The 23,693-nt window shown below is 38.3% G+C and overlaps 1 protein-coding gene across 10 annotated transcripts in view; it reads right to left on the bottom strand.

Annotated features, from left to right (window-relative positions):
- IP6K1 (inositol hexakisphosphate kinase 1) overlaps positions 1–23,693 on the bottom strand; it is a 61,256-nt gene that overhangs the window by 25,699 nt on the left and 11,864 nt on the right. Inside the window, exon 1 of one of the 10 annotated variants that reach the window (XM_057704827.1) lies at positions 4,275–7,717. The exons of 8 other annotated variants lie outside the window; for them this stretch is intronic. The gene's annotated coding sequence lies outside the window, so the exon portion shown is untranslated. Of the gene's footprint in view, positions 1–946; positions 964–4,274; positions 7,718–23,693 lie in introns of those variants that run through there. One more of the 10 variants, XM_057704829.1, reaches the window with a different exon arrangement.

Below are 23,693 nucleotides of genomic sequence, written 5' to 3'. Positions count from 1 at the left end.
AAACAGCCACTTTTTTTTGTTTTTTTCCTATTTTTTGGCCACACCGCGCAACATGCAGGATCTTAGTTCCCCAACCAGGGATCGAATCCATGAGCAGTGGATTCATGGTATCTTAACAGTGGTAGCATGGTATCTTAACCACTGGACCGCCAGGGAAGTCCCACAAAATAGCCACTTTAATTCCACTACTCAGACAGACCCAGGAACCACTGGTGTGGAAGAACTTATGAGCTACCATCCCACTATCGAAGACTGGCAGAAAGCTGGCATTTAACAAAAGCATCTCCAGACGCAAACAGGCTCCCACTTTCTCCAGTCATCCTGATAGCCCTTTGCTATGACAGACAATGCAGAAGTGAAAAGCAACTGCAATTAGTATTTAATTTAACAGCCTAATTCTTTGACATTAAAGTCTGAAGTGGCATTTGCCCAGATTCGGAGTTGAAGGGAAACGTACTATTCTCTTTCCTCTCTACACCTTTTTGTCCTTGGCAGAAATAGGGCACTTCTCGTTTGGGGGGCATTAAGGAGTATTGAGAGGGAGTAACTACAAGGACGACTACTGGGTTTTGAGACGGATCCTTAGGAAATTGTCTTAATCTGTTTGGGCTGCTGTAACAGAATATCATAGACTGGGTGGCTTATAAACAACAGAAATTTGTTTCTCATGGTTCCAAAGGCTGGGAAGTTCAACATCAAGGCAATGGCAGATTTGATGTTTGATGAGTAACTGTCCTCACATGGTGGAAGGTATTAAAAGCTCTGAGGCCTCTTTTATAAGGGCACGAATCCCATTCATGAGGGCTCCACCCTCATGACCTAAACATCCCCAAAGGCCCCACCTTCAAATACCATCACACTGGAAATCAGATTTCAACACATGAATTTGAGGGGGGGAACACAAACATTCACTCTAGAGCAGAAATCACGATCAGTGCCAGAGTACCTGTTTGCTCTTTTTCTGATAAGACTTCACCATATCTGCCATGACTTGGTAGAACATTTGGTGAGGAAATCTTGTTTCTGTGAAAAGGAGACTGTCCTTTTCTATGGAAATAGTTTGTAGCATTATGTGTATTGGATTGAAAATTATTTTACTTTAAAATGTTTAAAAATAAGAAAATTGCCAGGGCTTCCTAGGTGGCGCAGTGGTTAAGAATCCGCCTGCCAATGCAGAGGTCACAGGTTTGATCCCTGCTCCAGGAAGATCCCACATGCCGCGGAGCAACTAAGCCCGTGTGCCACAAAAAAAAAAAAAATAAAAAAAAAAAAAAAAAAAAAAAACCTAGCTTCTTCAAAAAAAAAAAAAAAAAAAAAAGAAAATTGCCACTGTGGAAACATGATACATTTCAGTATTTAGTAGAAAAGCTCCTCTCTGATGAACACAATCTTGAATGGAAATTAATCAAGAATAGTATCTAATATTATGCATTAAAGTAGACAATACCACTGTGTCCTGATTACCGTGTCTATTTTTACTGGGTTGTTTGCATTGGGGTCTGAATCGGGTTCTAGGGGAGGCAGGAAAAGTATAGCACCAAGCTAGGCTTTGGTTTGCCAAAACAGATACTTCAGAAAACCTGTTTTGGGTTTTGGCAAAATCGTGTGGTGATTAAAATTATATGACCCAGTAGATAATTCCTACATCCTAAATAGAAGACGCAGCTTTAGTTCTTTTCTCTCTTATCATAAAAAGACTGTGCCCTAATGAAAGGACCACTGGCTTGGCTCATGGGGTTTTCAGTAATAGCTGCATTTTCTTCAACACTGTCACCAGCCTCATAAGCAGGGCTGAGGTCTAATACTTGAAGAAAAGGAGCAGCAGACGTTCTCACAAATGTGAATGGTGGAGTAAGAGGGGCTTAAGTAGCAGCAATTCCCTCCAATATATCCTGGTGATTGATATTCAGAGAGGAAATAATATAGATTGTTTGAATCAGTTATTTTAGATCATTGGAAGTTTATATTAAAATGGTTAAAATTTTGTCAGCTTATGAACAGACTGCTCCCCCAGAGGTCATAGAGTTCCACTGCTCTGCCTGTGAGCTTGTATAATACCAGCTACAGAAGTCTCTATTAGTTTGTCCTTCATTCTCTTTAAAAAACTTTGGTTCCACAATTTACTGCACAAAATGGGAAGGAGACTGTTTTTAAAAAGAACTTGCTGAGATTCTGAAGTTGAATTTTTTTCCACTGGTGAACAGCAACAAATGGAAATAAACTTGCACTGTAAAGACATTAGTTAAAAATAGTTAACCTCCAAAATGATTATGTCTCTATTCAAGTAAAATAAAGTCTCTGATATTGCTGAAATTTATATATTAATTTGTTTTCCTTTTTCAAAGCAAAAACTGTTGGTGAGGTAAAATGACTATCAGGTGTTTTTATGGCTTGTAAATTAATAAATGGGATATTTAATTTCATAAAAACATTAAAATGGTGAATTCTGGTATATTCATACAGTGGAATACTACTGCCAAACACAACACAGATGAATCTCACGGGTATGATGTAGCAAGAAAGAATCTAGATACAAAAGAGGCCATGTGGTGCGATTCTATTTACATGAAATTCAAAATGATGATGAAGGCCACAACAGTGATTTCTCCAGGAAAATACTAATTGAGAAGGGGCACATAAGTAGAGCTGACAAAGATGAGTACTATACATATCCACTGAGCTGTGTGCTTAGATTTGTGAACTTTACTATAAATCAGGACTTAATAAAAAGGAGAAAAAAAATCAATAGTAGTCCCCTATACAAGTAGAAAATTAGAAAATGAAAATTGTTTAAATATATCCCATTTACAGCAGCAACCAAAACTATACAAAGTACCTATAAATCTTTAAAAATTATCACAAATCAATAATAAAACTTTACTGGAGGACCTAAAAGAAGACATAAATACACCATATTCATGTGAGAGGGGGCTCAATATTGAAATGCAATGCAGTTTCAATAAAAATTCCAAGAGAGTTTTCTGATGAACTTGACAAGCTAACTTTATATTCATATGAAGGAGTAAAGACCAAATAATGGGGACTTCCCTGGTGGTGCAATGGTTAAGAATCCACCTCCCAATGCAGGGGGGCATGAGTCTGATCCCCGGTCTGGGAAGATCCCACATGCCTCGGAGCAGCTAAGCCCGTGCGCCACAACTGCTGAACCTGTGCTCTAGAGCCCACGAGCCACAACTATTGATCCCGCATGCTGCAACTACTGAAGCCTGTGTGCCTAGAGCCTGTGCTCCACAACAAGAAAAGCCACTGCAATGAGGAGCCCACGCACCGCAACAAAGAGTAGCCCCCAATCGCCACAATTAGAGAAAGCCCGTGCACAGCAATGGAAGACTTAACGCAGCCAATAAATAAATTAAAAAAAAAAAAAAAAAGACCAAATAATGTAGCTAGACAGCAATGTCAAAGAGTAATGAAAGATGACTTGCCCTCCCCAAGAGCAAAGCTCTTTATGAAATTACAGCAATTAAGACAGAGTATGATAATTTGCAAAGAGAGGCAAAGAGATCTTAGGAAGAGTGGGTGTGTGTGACTGTAGTATTTAAATACCCATTTAATCAACTGAAAAAGATGATCTATGTCATAAACAGACTACCTACAGATAAAATTCTATCCCCACCTCCAACAATACTCCAAAATAAATTCCCCACATATAAATGTGCAAAATAAAGTTTGAAGGCAATTCAGAAAAAATTTAAATGCCTCTTGACAACAGACTAGGTAAAATTCCATAAGATATAAAACACACAAACCGCAATAGGAAAAGATCACATTAAAATTTTTTTTTAAATTTTAACAGCTTTTATTGAAGTATAATTTACAGGCCATAAAATTCATTTAAGTGTACAATGCAATGATTTTTAGTAAATTTACAGAATTGTACAACAATCCCCACAACCCAATTTTAAAATATTTCTATCACTCCAAAAGATCCCTCATACCCATTTGCAATCCCTTCATTCCTACCACCAGCCACAATAAAGTTATTTTTTTGTATGAGAGAATCACAAGTGAAGATAAAAGTCAGATGAAGAAATGGTATTTGCAATATTTATAATTAGCAAGAAAATTAGTAAACAATATATGAAGAACTCCTATAAATAAAAGTGGAAGAAAAAAAGAAAATGGAAAAGAGAAGACGCTCAGATGGCTGATAAACATGTGATAAGATGCCACCCTTCACAAATACCAGAGAAATGCAAACAGGAAACCATTTCAATTCTGTAAGATTGGCAAAAAAAAAAGTGTGAACATACCAAGCACTGGCCAACCAGGGAGAAATGGCTCCTCTCCTACTCTGATGATGGGCAACACAAAACCAGAGATGTGTACCCTCCACAACCCAACATGTACCCAAGACGACAGATTCAAGGATGTTCACTGCAGCACTGTTGTGACAGAAAAATGGCAAACGATTTAAGTGTCCATCAATGGGGGAATGGATAAATGAATAGGTATACACATAAATTGTACAGTACTGAATTGAGAATCTACATATGTCAACATGCATACATTTCAAAACAAACTGGAAAAAGCATGTTTGGAAACATTTCTAGTGTGCCATCATTGTAAGTTTTTAATACATAAAACAATATTGTACCTGAATTTATGGCACATATATGTATAAACAAGAACAATAATATGGAATGAAGAATGGGCATCAACTTTACAGGAGGAAAGGAGGGAAGTGGTATGCAGGAAGAAAAGGGAACTTCAGTTCTTTTAATAATTTCTGATTTTTTAAAAAGTCTGGAACAAATATGGTAAAATGTTAACATTTTTTAATCTACGTACCCAGTACACTAGTATTATTCTCTGAACTTATTATATTTCATTAAATAAAACAAAAAGCCTTCAAAGTAACGAAAGCCTAATGTCAATACACAGTAAATAACAGGAGAAAAACATACTACCAGTGGTTCCAAAGTGGAGTATGAATATCATCACAGTCCCCTGGAAATGTGAAAAAAATATTAGAATTCCTTGATCTGTTTTCTTTCCTTGGCCTTCAAGCACCACACTCTCATCTTTCTGTTACTCAATCTACTTTGCTGGTTCTTTCTCTTCTTCCCAACCTCTTAACGTTGGAGGCCTTGGGCCTCAGTCCTCGGTCCTCTTTTTGTCTAGCTACACTTTCAGTTCAGTCCTCTTTCTTGAACACCAAATTCATGTATCCAACTGCCTAGTTGATCTAGGAGGTTTAAATTTAACACTGCCAAAACATAACTCATCTCCCCCCACCCCTCAAAAATCTCTCCACCAGCAGTCTTATTCATCCTCAGCTCCTTTTTCACAGCTGTTCTCACAAAAATCCTGAGAGTCATTCTTGATTCCTCTCATTCTCTCAAACCCCATGATATCGGTAGGATATCATGTAATCCTACTGACTCTATCTTCAGAACATACCTAGATCCAACTACTTCTTACCATCTCACCTGGTGTGATTACCAACATGTTACCCCCTAATCGGCATCCCAGCTTCTATCATGGCCTTCCTGCAGTCTGTTCTCAACACAGCAGCCAATGGCTCTGTTAAACAGAGTCGGAGCATGTGACTTCTCTGTTCAAAATCCTGCAATGGCTCCCATCTCACCCAACGCATTGCTGTAACCTACAAGATCTGCACTCCTTCCCACCCCCATTTTCTCTCTAATCTGATTCCTACCCCTTTCCCCTTTGCTTATTACCTCACTCTAAGTCATACTGCCTAGACACACAGGAACATTCCCACTTCAGGGTCTTTGCACCAGCCATTCCTTCTGTCTGGACCATTCTTCCCCCAGATATCCAAAGTGGCTAACTCCCTCACCTCCTTCAAAAGTCTTTGCTCAAATGTCTCTCTCAGTGAGGTCTATCCTAACCTCCCTAAGTTTAAACTGCAAACCTACCTGGATATTTCATCCCCCTTAATCTGCTCTGCTTTTTCTTTTTTTCATGGCACCTATCCTCTTCTGACTTGTTATATAGTTTATTTATTGATAATGTCTATGGTTTATTATTTTTATTATAATGTCAGCACCACAAAGGAAAGGCTCTTTGTTTTTTTTTTCACTATATGTTATCCAAAATGCCTAAAACAGTGTCTGGCATGTGGTAGCCACACAATAAAAACATGTGAATAAATGGATGTATGTATATGATTTATATAACAGATGTGTACAGTAGGATAAGCATATAATATATGAAAAATGTTTATGACAGGACAAGGTCTTTCTCTCTCTCTTTTTTTTTTTTTACTATTAGGATTGTAAATCAAAAAAGTTTACAGACTTCTAACCTAGGGCTACCAAAACCAAAACAAAGAGTTAACTTGGCTTTACAGAGAAGAAAGTATGCTGACCAAAGGACAGAATTCCAAATCAAAGAAATAAAAAGAACCCAAGATTCTGTGTTTTGACTCCAAAAAGAGTTGATATACAGAAGAAAAAGAGGTTTAAATGTACCTGGATAAGAATGGCGACAACAGAAACTAAAACAAGATATGGAAGGAAAAAGAAGATAGCCTATGAGGAGGAGGGTTAGGTCATTTTTATTAATGATACAAAAGAGAAACAAGGGCTGAAAAATCAGGCAAACACACAGATAATCTCGATTATAAACCACATCAAAGAACCTGAACCAAATTTAGGAGATGTAAGTAGTTTGTTTTAATTCAACAACACAGCAAACCCTGGGTCTTCCCTGGTGGTCCATTGATTAAGACTCCATGCTCCCAATGCAGAGGACCCAGGTTCAATCACCGGTCAGGCAGGGAACTGGATCCCGCATGCCGCAACTAACAGCCCACAACGCTGTAACGAAGATCCCGCATGTGGCAAAGAAGATCCCACGTGCCACAACTAAGACCCAGCGCAGCCAAATAAATAAATAAATATTAAAACAAACAAACAAAAAAACCCACAGCAAGCCTAGAAAGTGGCAATGAATAAAAGCCCTGGCAAAGAAAGAGAAACTGCAATTAGATATGGTGGTGAATGAGGTCCAAACTATCTTAAGAGCTAGGAAGACACTGTATTCGGAGAAAGACAATACCTGATCACCAAATTTGTTAATCAGGCAGGCACAGACACACACTCAAAATACAGTCAGCAGACATCCACTCTAAGCAGCTTGGTTAGATCTGGAAATTCTGGGACTTCCCAGTGGTTAAGACTTCATGCTCTAATGCAGGGGGTGTGGGTTCAACTCCTGGTTAGGAAACTAAGATCCCACATGCCAGGACTTCCCTGGTGGCGCAGTGGTTAAGACTCCGCACTCCCAATGCATGCCACAACTAAGAAGCCCACCTGCCACAACTAAAGAGCCCATTTGCTGCAACTAAGGAGGCTGTGAGCCACAACTAAGACCCAGTGTAACCAAATTTTTAAAAAAGAGAGAGAAGGAATTGGAAATTCTGTGCCCAATGTATTTTTATATTTTATAGCCTCACATAACCCACTTGGGTTTGATATGCAATCTTTTTGTAAAGAGAAGCATCCTTGGTACCTTCACTTTGCACAGGTATATTTGTAAATTTCCTGAAATTTTTCATTAAAACTGGTTTAGAAATCCAGTATTTCTACTACCTCTTCTAAAATTAAATATACCCACTTAAGCACTAAAAGCATAATGACAAAGTATCACGCCCTTAAAAAAGCATATGAAATTTATTTAGTCTTTTAAAAGTAACTTAGGGCTTCCTACGTGGTGCAGTGGTTAAGAATCCGCCTGCCAACACAGAGGACACTGGTTCGATCCCTCCTCCAGGAAGATCCCACATGCCTCAGAGCAACTAAGCCTGTGTGCCAAAAAAAAAAAAAAAAAGGTAATTTAAACTTGATAAGGTGGGAATGCTAAGTAAAATTTTGGCAATAATGTATCTGGTTTTTTACTCTCTGATACAATCCAAGGGAAAAACAGCAAAATCACTCAACTGAGAAGAACACAATGGACTGATAAGTCTCTCTAACAGAAAAGAACAACACATAAAGCTCTGGTTGCACAGCTCTGGACTTTATGAAAACTAAATTCTAACTATTTCAGAAATAATAAGCTGATATGGACTCTAACAGGCAAAGATACTGAAATACCCTTAAATTCAAGGACAAAAACAAAACAAAAAACAAAAAAACCAACAAACTATAGCTGAGAACTAATATGAAAGCATGTTTGTTCTTTAAAACATATAATCACGGGAACTTAATGCTTTCTGAAATTCAAACTGATTCTTGCTTTTATATATGAGACTATAGGTGCTGATACAGATTAGGTATACTTATGAGGGTGAAAGAGAACAATCCTCCTTCCTTCACCCCCAAGGACTGTTTCAAGCAGATGCTCACAAACTTCTCCTTTGAGGAAGACAGAAATATAGGGAATGTTCTTGAGCTAAGTATGGCTGCCAACCTGAGCCTGCACTTCCACTCTACCAGGGACTGAGACATCCCTCACCTAGAAACCAGAAATATGGGCAAAGGCCTAGAGCAATCTGGGAGGTCTGAAATAAGGAGAAGGGGAAAAAGGCTTAAAGGTATCTATTTTGTTTATCCTCAGAGAAGAGGAAGGACTGTTTAGACATCTTGATCCTATCCAGGAGCAAGGGACACAGTGGCATCCTCCTGAGGACACCAGGCTGAGAGCAAACAGGGAGCAAGGAGGAAAGGAAACTTGGCAGGATGCCTGAGATGTGCCAGCCCATCAAGAAACAGCCAGAACAGAAGTAATTTAGGGCAAAGAGATAAGTTAAAATCCAGTAAACACCTTTCCTTTTTTTATTGGATTTCTAAAGATCAGAAACTTGTGCTTCCCCAGATATATATATAATCCTTTTGAAAATGTCTGTTTCAACTGTGCTAAAAAGAGTGTAAGTAAGGGGATTTGAGGGCAGAACTTTAAGAACACAGGTCCAAACTGATATAGGGAAATCAAAACTAGAAAACACCAAAAGAAAGGACAAACAAAAGTGCCTCATCCTTCTCACTAGAAACAGTGTCTGTTCACAATTTGTATGGGATCATTCTATAATAAGAAGCCAAGGGAATACCTGTGCTGTGACTAGTCAGTTCAGGCGAGCCACAGCTGCTGGATCAGGTAAGTCTCTGCCTGGCATGGTTACAACTGAACAGAAACACAATCATTCCTAGAAAGCAAACATGTGCAAGCACAGGAGAAGTGGTGCTGAAAGGAACACAAAACCAAAGAACACTTAAAATGAGACTGTCTAAAATGCTAACATGTGGAATGGGGAGCTTTCCAGACTTATTATCTCATACTCTTGATCCCACTGAAGACCCAAAGCTGAAGAGAGAAACTTCTACCCAGCTGAAAGATGCAAAAGGACAGTACCAGGCTTGTTCCAGCAATCTAGGTTCCTGACATGACAGGAAACTCTAGTTCCTTTTCTTCACTACTATGCTATTGCAGCTCAACTAAAGGAGAAGCTGAGCACAGTGGAGGCAAGCTGGCAGGACTGAGGCAGAAGTGAACACACCCTAAGGTGACTGGGAAACTGATGCAGACACCTCCCTACTTGAGATTTCCCCCCACCATAATATCTTTTGAATAAAATCAGCTCTATTTTGGAAGAGAAACAAAGGACAATAATTTTTGTCACTCACCCAAATTTTAATTAGCTATAACTCTGAGTTTATAAAGGAAGGTCACTCTACGTACTAATCTGCTACCTCATACTAGTGACATTCACATATTAAAGAGGTAAAACATGGAAATAAAATCTCCTACACCTACGAAAGGTGAAGCCAAAGTTCCGGGTACAACACTGAGCTATTCAGATTACTTGGGGGCCTCATTTAGATCCCACCCCACCCCCCCACACCAAAAGATGACTACTAGCTTAAAACAAGAAAAATCTCCAGAGTAAGGAATTATACAAGCATGGAATAGCTCCTGTCTTTTCTGTGACGTCTCAATGATACCACAAAACAGTTAAAACTCCAAAGGAATTTATTATTTTATTTATTTATTTTTGGCTGTCTTGGGTCTTTGTTGCTCCACGGACGCTACTCTTCTCGTAGTGGTGAACGGGCTTCTCAATGCAGTGGCTTCTCTTGTTGCAGAACACGGGCTCTAGGCACACAGGCTTTGGTAGTTGCAGCATGCGGGCTCAGTAGTTGTGGCTCGTGGGCTCTACAGCGCAGGCTCAGTTGTACGTGCTTAGTTGCTCCACGGCACGTGGAATCTTCCTGGACCAGGGATCTAACCCGTGTCCCCTGCATTGGCAGGCGGATTCTTAACCACTAACGCCCCAGGGAAGTCCTCCAAAGGAAATTTAAATCACCATATTCTGTACTATTTTAAAGAGGCACACCAAGAGGCAACATACACCTAAAAATCAAATATGGCTACAATCCAGAGGACTACCTTTGGTGGTGAAATCACATACTTAAAGGTCTTGATACTATACTACTCTGCAGATTATCTGAAAATGTAATCAAAAATCATGGGCACTGGATTTTGTTCAGCTATACCTGGGGGATACAATGAAGTGTCCACCACAAAATATAGCACTGCTGAGTTTTGCTATTTTGGAATAATCTGCTGCTACTCTCACAAAGGGGCTGAGACCAGCTTAGGTTCTCTCCTCCAAGGACTATGTTCTTGGTATCCTATGTTCCTGACCTCCTGTGGGACCTCTCCCCTCAAGGCCCACAGGGTGTATTTCCTTATACAGTCAGACGTTCAGAAAACAATGCAAGGAGATTTCAGAGCACACTCAACAGGCAGTCTCTCCACTTAGAACCACACACCACGAGGGGCCACACAATGACATATCTGAACATCTATCCTGTGGATAAAGATTTTATTAGCAAGTACCCAGAAGCAGATGAGCAACATGCAAAAATGATAGTGAATATGGGGAAAACCTGTAAAAGAAGAGGCAAATGACCTCTTTAATGCCTCACAAAACGCAATAAAGTCTAACTGCTTCTATCAAGACAGATTCTGTCTTCTACCCTCCAGTGAAACACCAGAATTTTAAAAGGTACTTTTAAGCACCTTTAAATATCATAAAAGAGGGACTTCCCTGGTGGCCAGTGGTTAAGACTCTGCACTCCCGGGACTTCCCTGGTGGCGCAGTGGTTAAGAATCCACCTGCCAATGCAGGGGACACAGGTTCAGGCCCTGGTTGGGGAAGATCCCACACGCTGCGCAGCAACTAAGCCCGTGTGCCACAACTACTGAGCCTGAACTCTATACCCCACGAGCCACAACTACTGAGCCCACACACCACAACTACTGAAGCCCAGGCACCTAGAGACCATGCTCTACAACAAGAGAAGCCACCGCAACAAGAAGCCCACACACCACAACGGAGAGTAGCCCCTGCTCAACACAACTAGAGAAAACCCACACACTGCAACAAAGACCCAATGCAGCCAATAAACAAATAAATAAATTTTTAAAAATAAAGTTAATGACTTAAGGTTCTCCTTAATAAGCTAGAAAAAGACCAAAGTAAGTAGAAGGAAGGAAATAATAAAGATATAAGGTGAACGCAATAAAAGAGAGAAAGAGAAGGAGAGAGAATGAATAACAGAGCCACCCCCCCAAAAAAAATCAATAAAGTTGATAAAATCTCTAAAGAAACTGATCAATGAAAAGAGAACACACAGGGCTTCCCTGGTGGTGCAGTGATTGAGAATCCCCCTGCCACTGCGGGGGAGTCAGATTCAAGCCCTGGTCCGAGAGGATCCCACATGCCTCGGAGCAACCGGGCCGTGCACCACAACTCCTGAGCCCACTCGCTGCAACTACTGAAGCCCGGGCACCCAGAGCCCAATCTCCGAAATAAGAGAAACCACCACAATGAGAAACCCATGCACCGCAGCAAAGAGTAGCCCCTGCTCACCACAACTAGAGAAAGACCATTCGCAGCAACAAAGACCCAATGCAGCCAAAAATAAAATAAATAAATAATAAAATAAATCTTCAAAAAAAAATAAGGTAATATTATGAACAACTGCATATTGATAAGTTCAACAACTTAGACGAAATGGATAAATTCCTTGAAAAATACAACTTACCAAATCTGACAGGAGATTAATATAAAATCTGAATAGGCCTATGTCTATTAAGAAAGCTGAATTTATTACAACTCTTTCCACAAGGAAAACTCCAGACACAGATGATTTTACCAGTGAATTCTATCAAACATTTAAGGAAGAAATAACATCAATCTCACACAAATTCTTTCAGAAAATGGGGAGAGAAAGAACACTTTCCAACTTGTTTTATGAGGTCAGGTAACCCTGATGACAAAATCTAAAAAAGAACTTTACAGAAAGAAAGAATGAAGGAAAAGAAAAAGAAAATATTTATATAGACCAATATCCTTTATGAACATAGACACAAACATCCTTTTTAAAAATAAATTCAGTGACGTAGAGAAGGAATAATATGACAGTGTGAGATGCAAGGTAGATTAAATATCTGTAAAATCAATCACTATAATCCATCATATTAACAGAAGAGAAGAATAAAACCACATGATCATCTAAATATACACAGAAAGATGCTTAACAAAACCCAATACCGACTCATAATTTAAAACTCACAAGTAAATATATAAAAAAAACTTCCTCACCTGATAAAGAGCATTTATGAAAAACCCAAAAAACCAATAGCTGACATCATAATCAATTTGAAATTTTGAACATTTCCCTCATATAATCAAAGTAAGGCAAAGATGCCCATGCTCACCATTTCTATTCAACTTTTTAAAAATGAATTTATTTATTTATTTATTTATTTATTTATTTATGGCTGTGTTGGGTCTTCATTGCTGTGCGCGGGCTTCCTCTAGTTGCTGATAGTGGTGGCTACACTTCGTTGAGGTGCTTGGGCTTCTCACTGTGGTGGCATCTCTTGTTGCACAGCACAGGCTCTAGACGCAAGGGCCTCAGTAACTGTAGCACTGGACTTAGCTGCTCCAAAGCATGTGGAATCTTCCCAGACCAGGGATTGGATCCGTGTCCCCTGCACTGGCAGGCAGATTCTTAACCACTGTGCCACCCGGGAAGTCCCTCTATTCAACTTTTTAATCACCCAGTATAATAAAGCAAGAAAAACTTTTAAAAAGCATAAAGACCAGAAAAAAAGAAACAAGACTTTCTCTATCCACAGATAACATAATAGAAATACTGTATACATACATAAAATACACACAAAATACTTAACTATCTACAAACAACTTCTAAAACTAATATGTGAATTTCACAAGATCATAGGATAGAAGGTCAACATACAAAAGTCAATTATATTTTTCTATGCTAGCAGCAAACAATTAGAAAACAAAATTAAAAAAAACAATTCACTGCATTGACTTCATAGAAGAAAGACAGCAGAGAAGGACACTTCAGGAATCCATCCCTTCACCCAAAGGACTAATGACCTGGCAGAAACTGAAGTAACTTTTGGGACTCTAGAGTCTAGCTGGAAAACATGAAACTTCCAAGGTAAAGCTTGATGAAGAGGCTGGTGAATGTTGGTGAATTTCAGCCTTCTGTGTAGCAGCTACCCAACCCCCAGGCCCACAGCAAACAACAGTGGCATAGCTGCCTTCATTCTTGATATAGCCTGCTGGAGGCTAGGGTGGACACAATAAAGATCTTGTCCTCCAGATATTGGGGTTGTGTGTTCTGACTGATGACAACTGCTTCTGATCACTGAGGAGCAGGCAGAGACTGGTGACCATTGTTCCAACACCCACAGGTTGAAGCAGCTTCCAGGGAATTTAAGAGAACAGTGCTTGTTTTTATTTTTCCCCCTTTTGGGAGCCAGACATTTAAGGAAATATTTATCAGGTCACTGTCTAACTGCAGATATAACTGAACAGAAACTTCAATTACCACATAAAACAAGGAATACACATTTCCAAAATTTATCTGGCGAAGTCACAAATGGAAGGCTCTCGAACTCAGTGAGCAAAAACTAGCAATACCCAAGGAGTGGGAAAATTAGATTTCTGATGTTACCACAACATAATACTCATTTCATTTTAACAAAAAATTTTAAAACATACAAAGAAACAGAAAATCAATGCCCATTCACAGGAAAAGGAGAGTTTGACAAAAAACAAAAAACACCAAAAACAAAACACCATGGCCCCTCGCTTTCTGAGGTGGCCCACACTCTGTCTGTGGAGTGTGTTTCTCCCTTGGCTGCTCTCACTTTTTGAGACAGTCTGTCTGAGACATCGCAGAGAGAAATACTTAACTAGGATTATTTGGTATGTTAAATGTAATCAGTCATAATTCTGGTTATTGTAACCAAGTTTCTTTATCAATTACACTGTAATCAGATGTTAAACCCTGCCTTTTAAGTCTTCTGTCATTTATAGACAGTTGTTGTACTCTGATGCTGTTACAAAAGTGCTTCATCTTCGAAGGCTATGGAAACAGTTACAAGAGTTCCACATCAAGATGATGGCTATGTGAGGATTCCACCCCATATCAACTTAAAACAAGGAGATGTCCTGCCCATGAGGCCCCTATATCAGGCATTCAGAGATTTTTTACTCCCTGACAGGCAGGGCTGATGCCTCTACTCAGCCTTGAAGCAGTTACAGAAGGCTGACCACTGCCCCTCTGCTTCCCAAAATAATATGGGAGTAAAATCTGAGGGGGCAATGAAACAGAAGGGAAGGGGGCAGGACACAACCTTTAAAAGAATGACAGCCATTGAGGACACAACAAAAACTGTAGAACCAACTAGGTCCAAGATGGCAGAAGATTCGACTTCCAGTAGACCTTGAGTCTTATTATATGTTCACTGTAATACATCCACATGCTAAATGACAGATCCGACAGATCCATGACAGTTCTAAGGTCAATCATAAAAGGTCAAAAAGTGGGAAGTGGCCCAATTCCTGGAAATCTCCACCCCTTCTCCAAAAGAGTTGGAATAATCCTTCTACTCATTAGCCTATGAAATTACCCAGCCCATAAAAACTAACCATTCCACATTTCAGGGCCTCTCACCTTCTGAGATGCCCCACACTCTGTGGAGTGTTTCTCCCTTTGCTGCTCTCACTTTCCAAGACAACCCCATGCCCTGGGGCTACACTCGCCTTTTGAGATGGACTGCATTCTGTCTACAGAATGTGTGTCTCTCTAAATAAATCTACTTCTTACCTAAAAAGAAAAAAACAAAAGAAAAAAGAAAAAAAAAAAAAACACATGAGGAAGCAAGGACACTGGAATTATTATTTGTCAAAGGTGTTAAATCAACTGTCTTAAATACATTTAATGAGCTAAAGGAAATCACGGTCAAAGGAATTCAGGAAAATGATGTATGAACGAAATAAAAATACCAGTAAAGAAACAAAAATTATAAAAAGGAACCAAACAGGAATTCTGCAGCTGAAAAGTACAATAACTTAAAGTCACTAGAGGGATTCAACAGCAGATCTGAGCACACGTTAAGTTATCAGTGAACCAGAAGGTAAGACAACTGAAATTATTACATCTGACAGGCAAAAAGAAAAAATAAAGAAAAGTAAAGAGTCTGAGGGACCTGTGGGACACCCCCAAATGTAACAATATATGTATTTTAGAAATTCCAAAAAGAAAGAAAAAAGGGCAGAAAAAATATTTGAAGAAATAATGATAAAAAATTTTCTAAATCTGAGGAAAGACATGAATATATATGTGCAAGAAGCCTAATGATGTGCAAGTGGGATCAACTCAAAGACATTCACACCAAGACACATAAAACAAAAACACACTATAAAACTGCTGAAACCCATATACAAAGAGAATATTTAAAGCAGCAAGAGAGAAGCAACCGGTAATGGTACAAGAGATCTTCAATAAGATTAACAGCTGATTTTTCCTCAAAATCCTCCAGGAGGCAGTATTTAAAATCCTGGAAGAAAAAAATGGTCAATCAAGAATTCTATATCTGGACAAACTATCCTTCAGGAATGAAGGTAAAATTAAGATATTTCCAAATAACAAAAACTGAAGGTGTATATTACTATTACCAGTAGACTTGTCCTATAAGAAATGTTAAAGGGAGCCCTTCAGGCTAAAATGAAAGAACAACTCACAGCCATTAAGAGGGACTTTCCTGGTGGCCAGTGGTTGAGAATTCGCCTGCCAATACAGGGGACACAGGTTCGATCCCTGGTCCAGGAAGATCCCACATGCCACAGAGCAACTAAGCCATGTGCCACAACTACTGAGCCTGCGCTCTAGAGCCTACACACTGCAACTACTGAGCCCACATGCTGCAACTAGTGAAACCCATGCACTCCAGGGCCCATGTTTCACAACAAGAGAAACCACCACAGTGAGAAGCCCATGCACCACAACAAAGAGTAGCCCCCACTCGGCCACAACTAGAAAAAGCCCGCACGCAGCAACAAAGACCCAACACAGCCAAAAAAAAAAAGCATCAAGAAAAAAATATACAACACTGGTAAACATGACTACACAGATAAATATAAAAGCCAGTATTATTATACATTTGGTATGGTTTGTAATTTCTCTCTTTTTCCTAAATGATTTAACAGACAAATGCATAAAACTTATAAATCTATGTTAACAGGCATACAATGTGTAAAGATATAATCTTATAAATATATATGTATGTACAAATAAAAAGAGGGAGGGATAGAGGTCTATAGGAGCAGAGTGTTTGTATAAACTAAGTTGTTATCAGTTTAAGATGTAAATTTTAATCCCCAAGGTAACCACTAATAAAATAACTTTAAAGTATACAGAAAAAAGAAGAGAATCAAAATGATACACTACAAAAAAATCAACTAAATTAAAAAAAAGATGGTAATGGAAGAATTGAGGAACAAAAAACATAAGACAAAACAAAAAGCTAATGAAAGTAATTCACAATAAATGTAAACAAGCTAAACTCTCCTACTGAAAGGCAGAGATTAGCAGAATGGACTTAAAAAAAAAATCGATCCATCTATATGCTGCCTATAACAGATTCACATTAGATACAAAGACACAAAGAGGTTGAAAGTAAAAGGATGGAAAAAGATATTCCATGCAGATCTTAATCAAAGGAGAGCTGAGGTGGCTATACCAATAGCAGATAAAATAGACTTTAAATTATAAAAGATTACGAGACACAAAGGATATTAAATATTGACAAAAAGTTATTTACAGCAAGAAGAAACAACAATTATAACATATATGGACATAACAGAGCCACAAAATGTGTGAAGTAAAAATTGATAGCACAGAAGGAGAAAAAAGGACAGTTCTTCAAGAACAGTTGAAGATTTCAAAATCCCACATTCAGGAATCAACAGAACAATATCAAAACCAGATGAAATATCAAGAAGGAATTAGAGGATTTGAACAACACTGTAAACCAATTAGACCTAATAGACATATGGATATTCAACCCAATAACAGAAAAATAAATCTTCTCAAGTGCAAATGGAACATTCTCCAGGAAAGCTCAGGCAAGAAGACAAGTCTTAATAAATTTCAAAAGACTGAAATAATACAAAATATCTTTTTCAATCACAACAGAATTAAACTAGAAATCAATAAAAGGAAAACTGGAAAATTCACAAATATGTGGAAATTAAATAACATACAACCTTAAACAACCAATGGATCAAAGAAATTACAAAGGAAGTTCTTGCCAGAGCAATTAAGAAAGAAAAAGAAATACAAAGCATCCAAATTAGAAAGGAACAGTAAGAGCTATCTACAGATGACATGGTCTTATATGTAGAAAACCCTAAAACTACATACATACACACAAAACCACTGTTAAGAGTTAATAAATTAATTTGGCAAATTTGCAGGATACAAAATCAACACACAAAAAGAATTGCATTTCTATATACTAGCAATGAACAATCTGAAAAAGAATTTAAGAAAACAATTCCATTTACAATACTATCAAAAAGAAAAAAAATATACTCAGGAATGAATTTAACCAAGGAGGTAAAAATTTTGTATTCTGAAAACTACAACATATTGCTGAAAGAAATTAAAGAACTAAATAAATGGAAAGACATCCCATCTGATAAACTGGAAGACTTTTACTATTGTTAAATGACAAATACTACCCAAAGAGATCTACAGGCTCACTGTAATTCCTAACAAAATCCCAACAGCAGTTTTTATAGAAATATAAAAAACTATCCAGAAGTTTAAATTGAATTTCTAGGGACTCTGAATAGCCAAAATTCTTGAAGAATGAAGCTGGAAGAATCACATTTCTTGATTTCAAAACTTACTGCAAAGCTACAATAATCAAAACAGTATGGTACTAGCATGCAGACAGATATGCAGACAGATATACAGACAAATGGAACAGAATAGAAAGTCCAGAAATAAACCCTCAAATATATGATTTTTGACAAGGGTGCCAATCCCACTCAATGGGGAAAAGACACTCTTTTCTTTTTTTAAATATTTATTACTTATTTGACTGCACCAGGTTTTAGTTGCAGCATGTAGGATCTAGCTCCCTGACCAGGGATGGAACCAGGCCCCCTGCACTGGGAGCTTGGAGTCTTAGCTACTGGACTACCAGGGAAGTGCCGACAATCTTTTCAATAAATAGTGCTGGGAAAACAAAACAGCCACATGCAAAAGAGTGAAGCTGGACCATTACTTCACATTATATACAAAAATTAACAGAAGGGACCACAGACCTAAACTTACGAGTTAAAACTATAAAATACTTAGAAGAAATACATGGGGGGGGGGGGCGCGCGGACTTCACGACCTTAGATTTGATAATGATTTCTTGAATATCACAACAAAAGCACAAGCAAGAAAACAAAAAAAATGGATAAACTGGACTTCATCAAAATTTAAAACTTCTATGCATCAAAGACACTATCAAGAGACTGAAAAGACAACCCACAGAATGAGAGAAAATATCTGCAATCACACATCTGATAAGGGATTAATATCCAGAATACAAAGAGAACTCCTACAACAACAAAAATAAATGACCCAATTTAAAAAATGAGCAAAGGACTTCACCAGACATTTCTCCAAAGAACATACGCAAATGCCAATAAGCACATGAAAAGATGCTCAACATTGTCATTAGAGAAAGCCCCAATAAGCTATCACTTCACACACACTAGAATGGTTATTATCAAAAAAAAACAAAAACTAACAGAAGTTGATAAGGATGCAGAGAAACTGGAACACTGCACTGCTGGTAGGAATGTAAAATGATGCAGTCACTGTGAAAGACAATATGGTGGTTTCTCAAAAAATTAGAGAATTTCCATATGATCTGGCAATTCTACTCCTAGGTATTCCACTACTACCCCAAAGAATTGAAAGCAGGGACTCAAACAGATATTTATACACCAATGTTCATTATTCACAATAGCCAAACAGTGAATACAACCAATATCCACCAATGGATGAATGCACAGATAAAATGTGGTATATTCATACAACGGAACATTACTCACTCATAAAAAGGAATGGAATTCTGATACATGCTACAACATGGATGAACCCTGAAAACATTATGCTAAGTAAACAAGCCAGGTACCAAAGGAAAAAAATTGTATGACTCCACTTATATGAAATATCTAGAATAGGCAAGTTCATAGAGATACAAGTGGATCAGAGGTTGCAAGGGGGGGAAGGGGAGAATGGGGTGCTACTGTATAATGGGTACAGAGCATCTACTTGAAATGAAAAAAGTTCTTGAAATAGGTAGTGATAATGGTTACACAACATTATGAATGTACTTAATGCCACTGTGATATAAATTTAAAAACAGTTCAAATGGCAAATTTTATGTTACGTATATTTTACTACAATTTTTAAAAAACAATTTATTTACCAGTATGGTGTTTCCTCTAAAAACTAAAAGCAGAATTACCATATGATCCAGCAATTCTGCTTCTGGGTATATATCCAGAAAAAATGAAAACACTAATTTGAAAAGATATGTGCACCCCAATGTTCAGAGCAGCACTATTTACAACAGCCAAGATATGGAAACAACCCAAGTGCCCATCAACAGATAAATGGATAAAGAAGATGTGGTATATGTATGTATGTATGTATGTGTGTGTGTGTGTGTATGTGTATGTATATATAATACTGCAAAATCAACTGTACTCAATTTAAAAAAAAGAATAATATTGACCAAAAAAATCCATTTACAAGAACATTAAATATCTGGGAATAAATTTAACAAAATATGTGAAAGACCTCAACATTGAAAACAAACAGGGACTTCCTAGGTTGCGCAGTGGTTAAGAGTCCACCTGCCAATGCAGGGGACACAGGTTCGATCCCTGGTCTGGGAAGATCCCACATGCCACGGAGCAACTAAGCCCGTGCTCCACAACTACTGAGCCTGTGCTCTAGAGCCCATGAGCCACAACTACTGAGCCCATGTGCCGCAACTACTGAAGCCCACATGCCTGGAGCCCGTGCTGCACAACAAGAGAAACCACTACAATGAGGAGCCCACACACCACAATGAAAAGTAGCCCCTGCTCGCCACAACTAGAGAAAGCCCGTGTGCAGCAATGAAAACCCAATGCAGCCAATAAATAAGGAAATAAAGAAAGAAAACAAAGCAGAGAGAAATTAAAGAAGTTGTAAATAAATGGAGATCTATATATTGTATATGGATTAGAAGGCTCAATATTAAGTTGTCAATTCCCTCCAAATGAATCTATAGATTCAATGAAATCCCAACCACAATATCGGCAGATTTTTTCACAGAAATTGACAAACTAATTCTTAAGTGTATATGGAAATACAAAGAACCTAAAAAATCCAAATCAATCTTGATAAAGAATAAACTTTGACCACTTACAATACCTGACTTCAAGATTTTCTACAGCAGTGGGATACTGACATGTAGATAAACAAACAGATTAATGGAACAAATCAGAGATCCCAGAAATAGGCCCACACCTATACAGTCAATTAACTTTTGACCAAAGTGCTAAAGCAAACAAAATAGGAGAGAAAGTTGTGGTGATTTTAAACTACATCAAATTTTTCAACATTCCTTCCCCCAAAGGGCAGAGCCCCCCTCTTCTCTCCCCTTGAGTATGGGATGGACTTAATGACTTCATTCTAATAAATAGAATATGACAGAAGTGACAGTATGTGACTAGGTCATAAGAAGCTTCTTCCTTACTGTCTTGGATCATTCACTCTGGAGGAGATAACTGCATACCAGGAGGGTCCTCAGAGAGCCCACATGTCAAGGAACTGAGGACTCCTGCCAAAAGCCAAGTAAGCCATCTTAGAAACAGATCCTCCAGCCTCAAGCAAACCTTCAGCATAAGCAGCCCAGAAAACATCTTAATGGCAACTTCATGAGAGACTATGAGCCAGAAGCAGCCCACTAAGCCACTCTTCAATTTCTGACCCTCAGAGACTAAAGTAATAAATGTTTGCTGTTTTAAACTGCTAAATTTTGGGACTTCCCTGGTGGTGCAGTGGTTAAGACTTCACCTTCCAATGCAGGAGGTGCAGGTTCAATTCCTGGTCAGGGACCTAAGATCCCACATGCCTCACAGCCAAAAAACCAAAACATAAAACAGAAGCAATAGTAACAAATTTAATGAAGACTTTAAAAATGGTCCACATGAAAAAAAAAAATCTTTAAAAAAAATAAAATAAAATAAATAAACTGCTAAATTTTGGAGTCATTAAATAGATAACAAATACACAAATCTTTTCAGCAAATGGTGCTGCTACTGGGACAACAAGATATCCATGTTGGCGGGGTGGGGGGAGTTTGAACCTCAATCCGAATCTTACACAGCATACAAAATTAATTCAAGAAGGACCAAAGACCTAGATGTAAAAGCTAAAACTGTAAAACTTCTAGGTGAAGACACAGGAGAAATCTCCAACACTTAGGAAAAGGCACAGAAAGCAATACCCATAAAAGAAAACACTGATAAATGAGACTTCAACAAAACTGAAAACTTCTGACCTTTAAAATATACTTGCAAGAAATAAATAGGCAAGCCACCATGGACTGACAGAGAATATTCACAAACATATATCTGACTGGTATACGGAATATAAAAAGAGCTCCTAGGACTTCCTAGGTGGCGCAGTGGTAAAGAATCCGCCTGCCAATGCAGGGGACACAGGTTCGAGCCCTGCCCTGGGAAGATTCCACATGCCACGGAGCAACTAAGCCCGTGTGCCACAAAACAAAACAAACAAACAAAAAAAGAGCTCCTAAAACACAGTAACAAACAAAAGTTAACAGTTCCATTTTTTTACATGGGCTGAAGATATGAATAAGTATTGTACTTCACGAAGGAAGTATATAAATGGCCATTAAGTACACAGGTGCTCAACATCATTACTAACCAGGTAACTGCGAGTTAAAGCCACAATTAGATACCACAATACTTTCACAAAAATGGCTAAAATTCAAAACACTGACACACTAAATATTGCTGACTGGAACAATCACAACTCTTATACATTCTTGGTGGGAATGTAAAATGGCACAACCATTTTGAAAAGGCTGTTAACATTTCTTATAAAACAAGACATACATCTACCCTATGATCCAGCAATTCTTTCCCCCTCAACAGAAACGAAAGTATATGTTCCCCAAAAACACTTGTACAAAAATGTACACAGAAGCTTTATTCACAAGTCAAACCCTGGAAGCAGCTCAGATGTCCATCAACAGGAGAAAAGATCAACAAACTGGAATGTTCATGCAATGAAATACTTCACAGCAATAAAAAGGAATGAACCAATGATACAGACAACAGCATGGATAAATTCCCACACAGTGTACTGTGTGAAAGAAGCCCTACACAAAAGTACACATAGTATTATTCCATTTACATGAAATTTTAGAGCAGACCTAACTAATCTATGATGAGAAAAAGTCAGAGAAATTGTCAACAGAACAGTAGTTTAAATTAATCACTTACATTAAAGAAAACAAATTTAAAACATAAGGCGGTAGTAACAAGAGTATTCTGTTAAAAAAAATACTAACTTGTTAGACTCTGACAAATAGCAGTTTACCAGTTATCAATATATTACTTCTTTGCTCCAAACCCAAACATCATGGCCTGCTCTGCAAAAATGAGCTGAACCCATTAAACATCTTCCTTTGCCAACTTTATCAGTAGAGGACACTGGAGGGACCCTGCAAAAAGAAGAGCCTTTCTACATGGTCCCAGCATGCTCCTATCACTGGGCCCCTGCCAGCCAGTCATTGCTGGGTGCCCGACTCCCACAATGCATAGTGGTCAACAGCACCCAGTAGCTTCCTCTGTAACCTCACTCAAGCAGTTTTGTGGCAGAGTGGTTCCAGCAAGACACCCCTCCATAAATGGCTTTCTCCAACAACCAAGAGGGTAAATTTCCAACAAGTTCTAGAGGGTAGCTTTCCAACATGTTCTGACAGTGTGGCACCACAATGACTTTCTCTGCCATCCAGTTAGGCATGGCCACCCTTTCCTCCAACAACATAGGGATCTCAGTCCTGGAAGGGGATCTTCCTTAAGCACTCTGTATCAGCCCTGGAGGTAGTGGCTATTTCTACATATGTTACTCCTATATTCAGAGTTCACTCTACTTCTTACTAGCCAACACATCGTTACGCCAATCTCCTGCTATCTGTTCAAATTATCGTGTGGTTTCTTTTTTTTTTCTTTTAATAAATTTATGTATTTATTTTATTGGTTGTGTTGGGTCTTT

This window comes from Hippopotamus amphibius, chromosome 13 (assembly GCF_030028045.1).
Source record: "Hippopotamus amphibius kiboko isolate mHipAmp2 chromosome 13, mHipAmp2.hap2, whole genome shotgun sequence".
NCBI classification, from domain to species: domain Eukaryota; kingdom Metazoa; phylum Chordata; class Mammalia; order Artiodactyla; family Hippopotamidae; genus Hippopotamus; species Hippopotamus amphibius.
Note: the sequence above shows the minus strand (reverse complement) of the source record. Positions and strands in the feature narration are given on the sequence as shown.